A 7,500-nucleotide genomic window follows, 5' to 3' on the forward strand; every position below is an offset into this window, starting at 1 on the left:
TTTAGGTTAGATTCAGGATCATCTAGGATCAGGTTTAGGTTAGGTTATCAGTTATGGTTGTTGGTAACTCTCCAGTAAATGAATGAAGTCAAAGTAATGTCCCCCAAAGTCATGAAAAACACAACTATGTGTGTCTGCATGTGTGTGTGTGTGTGCATGTGTGTGTGTCTGCATGTGTGTGTGTGTGTGTGTGTGTCTGCATGTGCGTGTGTGTGTGTGCATGTGTGCGTGTGTGTGTGCATGTGTGTGTGTGTGTGTTGACTCCACAGGGAGCGATCGAGAGAAACCAGCTTCTTTATGGATTATTAATATCACCTCCGGCTACACACACAGTCAGTGTGTGTGTGATCTGATACACACACACGGGGGAGGAGGGGGGGGGGGGGAGGTGTGTGTAGCCGGGGGAGGGGAGGGTGGGGGTGGAGGCACAGCAGTTGGTGTGATCAAGGACGCTTCATTCACACTCCACTCAACAGTGTGTGTGTGTGTGTGTATAAACTGTTCAGAGGCCACACCCTAATCTGGGATCATCAAAAGACCCCGTCCGTCCGTCCTCCCCCCCCTCCTGTTAGTTCAGGTTCTGGGCGTCACGGCAACAACAACAAGTAAAGAAACGTAGACGACAGGAAGTGAAGTTTAGATCCTCAACATGTTAATAATAAACTAATAACGATAATAAACTAATAACGATAATAAACTAATAACAATAATAAACTAATAACAATAATAAACTAATAACAATGATAAACTAATAACAATAAACTAATAACAATAATAAACTAATAACAATAAACTAATAACAATAATAAACTAATAACAATAATAAACTAATAACAATAATAAACTAATAACGATAATAAACTAATAACAATAATAAACTAATAACGATAATAAACTAATAACAATAATAAACTAATAACGATAATAAACTAATAACAGGTGACCGTGGCTAAGTGGAGAGCAGGGCCGCCTTTCAATCAGAGGGTTCGATCCCCGGCTCCTGCTCCACTAGTCTCATGTCAATGTGTCCTTGAGCAAGACACTTAACCCCAGAATGTCTCCCGTAGCTGCGTCTACGGTGTGTAAATACTATAAATACTTTGGATAAAAGCGTCTGCTAAATGACTGTAATGTAATGTAATGTAACGATAATAAACTAATAACGGTAATAAACTAATAACAATAATTATTATTGTTATTGACGTTATATTCGGATCTCAGAGTCTGAGTCCAGAAGTTCAGACCATCTAAACACTACAGACCTACTTAGGGTTAGTTGGTTTGGTACTCCAAAAACGGTAAGATTCCATGACGGCCCCTTCGGTTGGTTGTAACGGCTTGATGAGAACGGCCGCCACAAAAAAACAATGAAGTCTGATTTGGGTTGAGATGAACTACACACACACACACACACACACACACACACACACACACACACACACACACACACAGGAAAGTTTGTTGATGTTCAATCTGATCTCAGACCAGTTTTCAGATTATCTTCAGGATCTCAGTCTTCAATCAGCTGGTTCAGGATCTGTTTTCTGTTTTACTGGTTTGAGTCCAGTTCATTCAGACTGTGTGAAGACGCTGAGCTGAACCTACAGATTACACACGTTAACACTGTGTGTGTGTGTGTGTGTGTGTGTGTGTGTGTGTGTGTGTGTGTGTGTGTGTGTGTGTGTGAGCTGATTACACACTAATCTGAATCTGGTCTCAATCCTTCAGATTAGTCAAATGGACATTTCAGTTAAATAATCTTCATCACACAGACGATGATGTCACTGATAATAATGTCACTGGTGCTGCTTCCTACAGGTCACATGACCTCATTCAGAAAACAACCAATGACATCTAACCAGTGGAGGACCTTCAGGGTCTTCAGGGCCTTCAGGACCTTCAGGACCGTCAGGGCCTTCAGGGCCTTCTCTGCTAGCCTCAACAGAATCAAAGTTATAGCTATTTTATCATCTAATAACAGTAGGTGGTCTACAGTAGGTGGTCTAGGGTAGCTGGTCTACAGTAGCTGTCTACAGTAGCTGGTCTACAGTAGGTGGTCTACAGTAGCTGGTCTACAGTAGCTGTCTACAGTAGGTGGTCTACAGTAGGTGGTCAACAGTAGCTGGTCTACAGTAGGTGGTCTACAGTAGCTGTCTACAGTAGCTGGTCTACAGTAAGTGGTCTACAGTAGCTGGTCTACAGTAGGTGGTCTACAGTAGCTGGTCTACAGTAGCTGTCTACAGTAAGTGGTCTACAGTAGCTGGTCTACAGTAGGTGGTCTACAGTAGCTGTCTACAGTAGCTGGTCTACAGTAGGTGGTCTACAGTAGCTGGTCTACAGAAGGTAGTCTACAGTAGCTGTCTACAGAAGCTGGTCTACAGTAGGTGGTCTACAGTAGCTGTCTACAGTAGCTGGTCTACAGTAACTGGTCTACAGCAGGTGGCCTACAGTAGCTGGTCTACAGTAGCTGGTCTATAGTAGCTGGTCTACAGTAGGTGGTCTACAGTAGCTGGTCTACAGTAGGTGGTCTACAGTAGCTGTCTACAATAGCTGGTCTACAGTAACTGGTCTACAGCAGGTGGCCTACAGTAGCTGGTCTACAGTAGCTGTCTACAGTAGGTGGTCTACAGTAGCTGTCTACAGTAGCTGGTCTACAGTAACTGGTCTACAGCAGGTGGCCTACAGTAGCTGGTCTACAGTAGCTGTCTACAGTAGGTGGTCTACAGTATCTGTCTACAGTAGCTGGTCTACAGTAGCTGGTCTACAGTAGGTGGTCTACAGTATCTGTCTACAGTAGCTGGTCTACAGTAGCTGTCTACAGCAGGTGGCCTACAGTAGCTGGTCTACAGTAGCTGTCTACAGTAGGTGGTCTACAGTAGCTGTCTACAGTAGCTGGTCTACAGTAGGTGGTCTACAGTAGCTGTCTACAGTAGGTGGTCTACAGTAGCTGGTCTACAGTAGCTGTCTACAGTAGCTGGTCTACAGTAGGTGGTCTACAGTAGCTGTATACAGTAGCTGGTCTACAGTAGCTGTCTACAGTAGCTGTCTACAGTAGCTGGTCTACAGTAGCTGGTCTACAGTAGCTGTCTACAGTAGCTGGTCTACAGTAGGTGGTCTACAGTAGCTGTCTACAGTAGCTGTCTACAGTAGCTGGTCTACAGTAGGTGGTCTACAGTAGCTGGTCTACAGTAGGTGGTCTACAGTAGCTGTCTACAGTAGGTGGTCTACAGTAGCTGGTCTACAGTAGCTGTCTACAGTAGCTGGTCTACAGTAGGTGGTCTACAGTAGCTGTATACAGTAGCTGGTCTACAGTAGCTGTCTACAGTAGCTGTCTACAGTAGCTGGTCTACAGTAGGTGGTCTACAGTAGCTGTCTACAGTAGCTGGTCTACAGTAGCTGGTCTACAGTAGCTGTCTACAGTAGGTGGTCTACAGTAGCTGGTCTACAGTAGCTGGTCTACAGTAGCTGTCTACAGTAGCTGGTCTACAGTAGGTGGTCTACAGTAGCTGGTCTACAGTACGTCAGCATTAACGTGCGCTGTGATTGGTCAGTGGGATAGCATCACTGTTGTGAAGCTGAAGCTTCAGAAGTTAGTGTTAGTAAGAGTTCAGGTTTAAAGATGTGTCAGAAGTTGTGACATGTTTAGTGTTTTTTAACACTCGATGGCTGAAGGAGGAGAAACAGATTTGTGAGTTACTGACGACGTCTTTCTGGAGAAGAACACTTCAGAACATCTTAAGAAAGAGTCGGCCGACCCACAGCTAGCAGCCCTGAAGCAGCCAGGAGAAGAAGAACATGTTGTGACTGACCGTGTGTTTTATTTTAACTGAGCTCTTGGTGTTTGGAGCTACGCTACGCTAGCCTGAGGGTGAACATGTGTTGTAGCGCTGCAGTGTTGCTGCATTGATTTGTTGCTTTGCTGTCATATATATATGTGTGCCTGCTTCTTGTGAGTTTGTTCTTGTCGTCGTCCGTTAATGACGAAGCATCCCGTCATGTATTCATGGTTCTGTATCTGGAGGAATGTGGATTGTGTTGATTTCTTTAGTCCTGTTAGAATCAGTAGAACAGATGAACGCTGCGGGAGAGTTTGTAGCTTGTGTGCTGCTGTTGTTTTCATGCTAAGCTAGTTTAGCGTAGCCTCCCAGAACACACGAGCCTCAGCAGACTACGATGTTGTTCTTCCGTGGTGGTCAGGCAGCACGTTGCCATGTTGAGCAGTGGCTCCACCGAAAACATCACATTTCCCACAATTTAAGCTTCTGCATTTTACAAACGCACGAGTATTATTCAAACGTATTGTTGGGTTCGTGAGCCTCGTACCGAACGGTTCAATACGAACACGTGTATTATTACACTAGAAACAAATACTAACCGTAGCTGTGGCTCATAAAGAGGTTATTAGGAGGTTCAACTGTAGGAGGACAGAACTGAAGGCCCAGGTACAAAACACACGACCCATCACTGCATCTGACAACAAGCCCAACCAGCGAATCAGCTCTCAGTCCAGAACCCTCAGTACAGAACCCCCAGTCCAGAACCCTCAATCCAGAACCCTCAGTACAGAACCCTCAGTCCAGAACCCTCAGTCCAGAACCCTCAGTACAGAACCCCCAGTCAAGAACCCTCAGTACAGAACCCTCAGTCCAGAACCCTCAGTACCGAACCTTCAGTCCAGAACCCTCAGTACAGAACCCTCAGTCAAGAACCCTCAGTACAGAACCCTCAGTACAGAACCAATGACTGGAACTAATCAATCTGATCAAATTATTAAAATGATCAAACACACAATGTCAAATTCTGATGAAATACGTAACGAAAAAGTCACAAAGTAGCAAAAAGAACCATTTGAATGAATTCTGGGTAATTCTCAATTATACATATATGTATGTGTGTATATATATATATATATATATATATATATATTTATATATATATATATATATATGTATTTATATATATGTATTTAAATATTAAATGTTCTCTATTAAAGACTAAAGATGTATAGATTAAATCAACAAGAAGACAGAACTACTGATTATCATTATTAATATATTTGTTATGTCATGTGAGTGTTTGTTTTGTTCACTTTGTGACTCTGAGCAGGTTCTTCATCCTGTGTGTGTGTGTGTGTGTGTGTGTGTGTGTGTGTGTGTGTGTGTGTGTGTGTGTGTTGGAATGTCAGCTATTCAGTATGAGGCTGCGGGCTGAGCCAGGACAGGCTGGGAACACCCGACACACACACACACGCACGCACGCACGCACGCGCGCACACACACACACACACACACACACACACACACACACACACACACACACACACACACACTGTGACACAAAACGAACTAAGGTAAAGACCGGATTTAATCTCAGTTGTTACATTGGGATCAACCGGACACCGTGACAGAAGCGTAACTTTTAGACTCGCTGCGTCTTTAACGGCTGTGTGAAGTCAGGCCGCTCGAGCGGCCGTGAACACTCACATGGACTCAAACAGTTGCGGCCGAATGACAGAACGAGTCGACGTGTTCCATGAAATACATTCAGTGGGTTCTCTCCGCTGGTAGAACGCACAGAACGAGCGGAACATTGAAACAGTCCGACTGTTAAACGGAGTCCGGCGCGTCGCTGTCAGACACGCCTGACTCACGCGCTCCTTCCTTCCTGCAGCAGCTGCAGCTTCGGGACGAGTTGGAGCCTTAAAGGGGGTCTGCGTGATCCGGGTCAGACTCACCTGAGCTCGGGGATCAGTCCACCCGGTCCGATGAGAACTCCAGAAACCCGCAGAGTCCAGCAGAGACACGAACCTACACGATCCGCACCAAGAGCCGCTCAACAGGTCCAGAGACCCCGCCCCGCTCCGCGCGGCGCCGGGGGGCTTTTCTACCGCTCCTCAGCGGGGAATCGAGCCGACAACCTGCTGCGTCACGTGTGATACTATATATACTGTAAATATAAATATATATATATACTGTATGTACAGTATATATATTTATAAATATTTCAGGTTCAGGTTCACTAAATACTTCATTAAAGTACTTTAATATAATCATAAAGTACTCAGTCTACTTAATTTTCTTTGTTTTAGTAACTACTCATCAGTTTTTCTTCATGAACTCTTTATTTGAAAAGTCATCAGTATCTGTCAAAGTTCCTAGAGTCTTAAAAAGTAGAACAGGAACCAGAATTTCAGCTATTAAGCTCCTCTTCTGTGGAACCAGCTTACACTTTCAGTTCGGGGGGCAGACACCCTCAGGTTTATAGTTAGGGCTGGTTCAGGTTTATAGTTAGGGCTGGTTCAGGTTTATCGTCAGGGCTGGTTCAGGTTTATAGTCAGGGCTGGTTCAGGTTTATAGTCAGGGCTGGTTCAGGTTTATAGTCAGGGCTGGTTCAGGTTTATAGTCAGGGCTGGTTCAGGTTTATAGTCAGGGCTTGTTCAGGTTTATAGTCAGGGCTGGTTCAGGTTTATAGTTGGGCTGGTTCAGGTTTATAGTTAGGGCTGCTTCAGGTTTATAGTTAGGGCTGGTTCAGGTTGATAGTTAGGGCTGGTTCAGGTTTATAGTTAGGGCTGGTTCAGGTTTATAGTTAGGGCTGACTCAGGTTTATAGTTAGGGTTGGTTCAGGTTTATAGTTAGGGTTGGTTCACGTTTATAGTTAGGGTTGGTTCAGGTTTATAGTTAGGACCCTCCTTTGTTTCCTGTACCGATGTGAGGGTCTAAGGTCAGAGGATATCATATGTGTACAGATTGTAAAGAACTCTGAGGAGAATTTGTGATTTTGGGCTAAACTAAAATGAATTGAATTTATCATAAATATTAATATTTATAAAGCACAAAAAGTCATTTGTTTTCTGTTCCTTCATGGTAACTTTATTTTGAAAAGCAGTGGACAAAGAGGTTTTCATTATTACTGAATAAAGTCATCATCATTGATATAAACATCTCTAGATAGATAAAATATTGATTTTACAAACAATAAAATATTTAATTGGCACAAGTGAACCTGAGTCATGTGACTGTAACCATGGAAACATGATAATGTTCATCACAGGATGCGTTCAGATACAGAGCTGAGTGTAGGTCACCTGTGTTCTGAGCCAATCACAGCTGAGCAGAATCATTGATCCACTGATGATCATTGATCACGTTTTAATTATGCTGCATTCACCTGGAACCAAAACACATAACTCTATTATGTAATGTCATTATAATAATAATAACAATAAAACACAATATAATGTGTGACATCATTCCACCTCTATCTGCTTCACTGTAAATGTTCAATAGTTTAAATATTTTAACTTCAAACATCATAAAGTGAAAATATTTAAACCGTATAAATCAATAAGTTGAGGTATTTGGATGCCGTCGTGTGATTCCAGGTGAAAAGAATGATACTTATTGATCAGTATGTGATTACATTCATAGCTATTAATCTACTTTTTGATTATACTGGTAAAACCATCACAGACCAGTTCACCTGAGGAGAGACTCCTCTTCT

At 43.2% G+C, this 7,500-nt stretch overlaps 2 protein-coding genes across 2 annotated transcripts in view; both read right to left on the reverse strand.

Annotated features, from left to right (window-relative positions):
• plxnb3 (plexin B3) overlaps positions 1 to 5,841 on the reverse strand; it is a 64,969-nt gene extending 59,128 nt beyond the window's left edge. The window contains exon 1 of the mRNA XM_068732123.1: positions 5,735 to 5,841. The gene's annotated coding sequence lies outside the window, so the exon portion shown is untranslated. The remainder of the gene's footprint in view (positions 1 to 5,734) is intronic.
• A 1,007-nt stretch (positions 5,842 to 6,848) lies between these two features.
• abcd1 (ATP-binding cassette, sub-family D (ALD), member 1) overlaps positions 6,849 to 7,500 on the reverse strand; it is a 15,869-nt gene continuing 15,217 nt past the window's right edge. Inside the window, exon 17 of the mRNA XM_068732164.1 lies at positions 6,849 to 7,500. This exon is cut by the window's right edge and continues 161 nt beyond it. The gene's annotated coding sequence lies outside the window, so the exon portion shown is untranslated.

This window comes from Cebidichthys violaceus, unplaced genomic scaffold (genome assembly GCF_023349555.1).
Source record: "Cebidichthys violaceus isolate CVI_PGR_0920_01 unplaced genomic scaffold, fCebVio1.0.p SCAF_57, whole genome shotgun sequence".
Classification (NCBI taxonomy): domain Eukaryota; kingdom Metazoa; phylum Chordata; class Actinopteri; order Perciformes; family Stichaeidae; genus Cebidichthys; species Cebidichthys violaceus.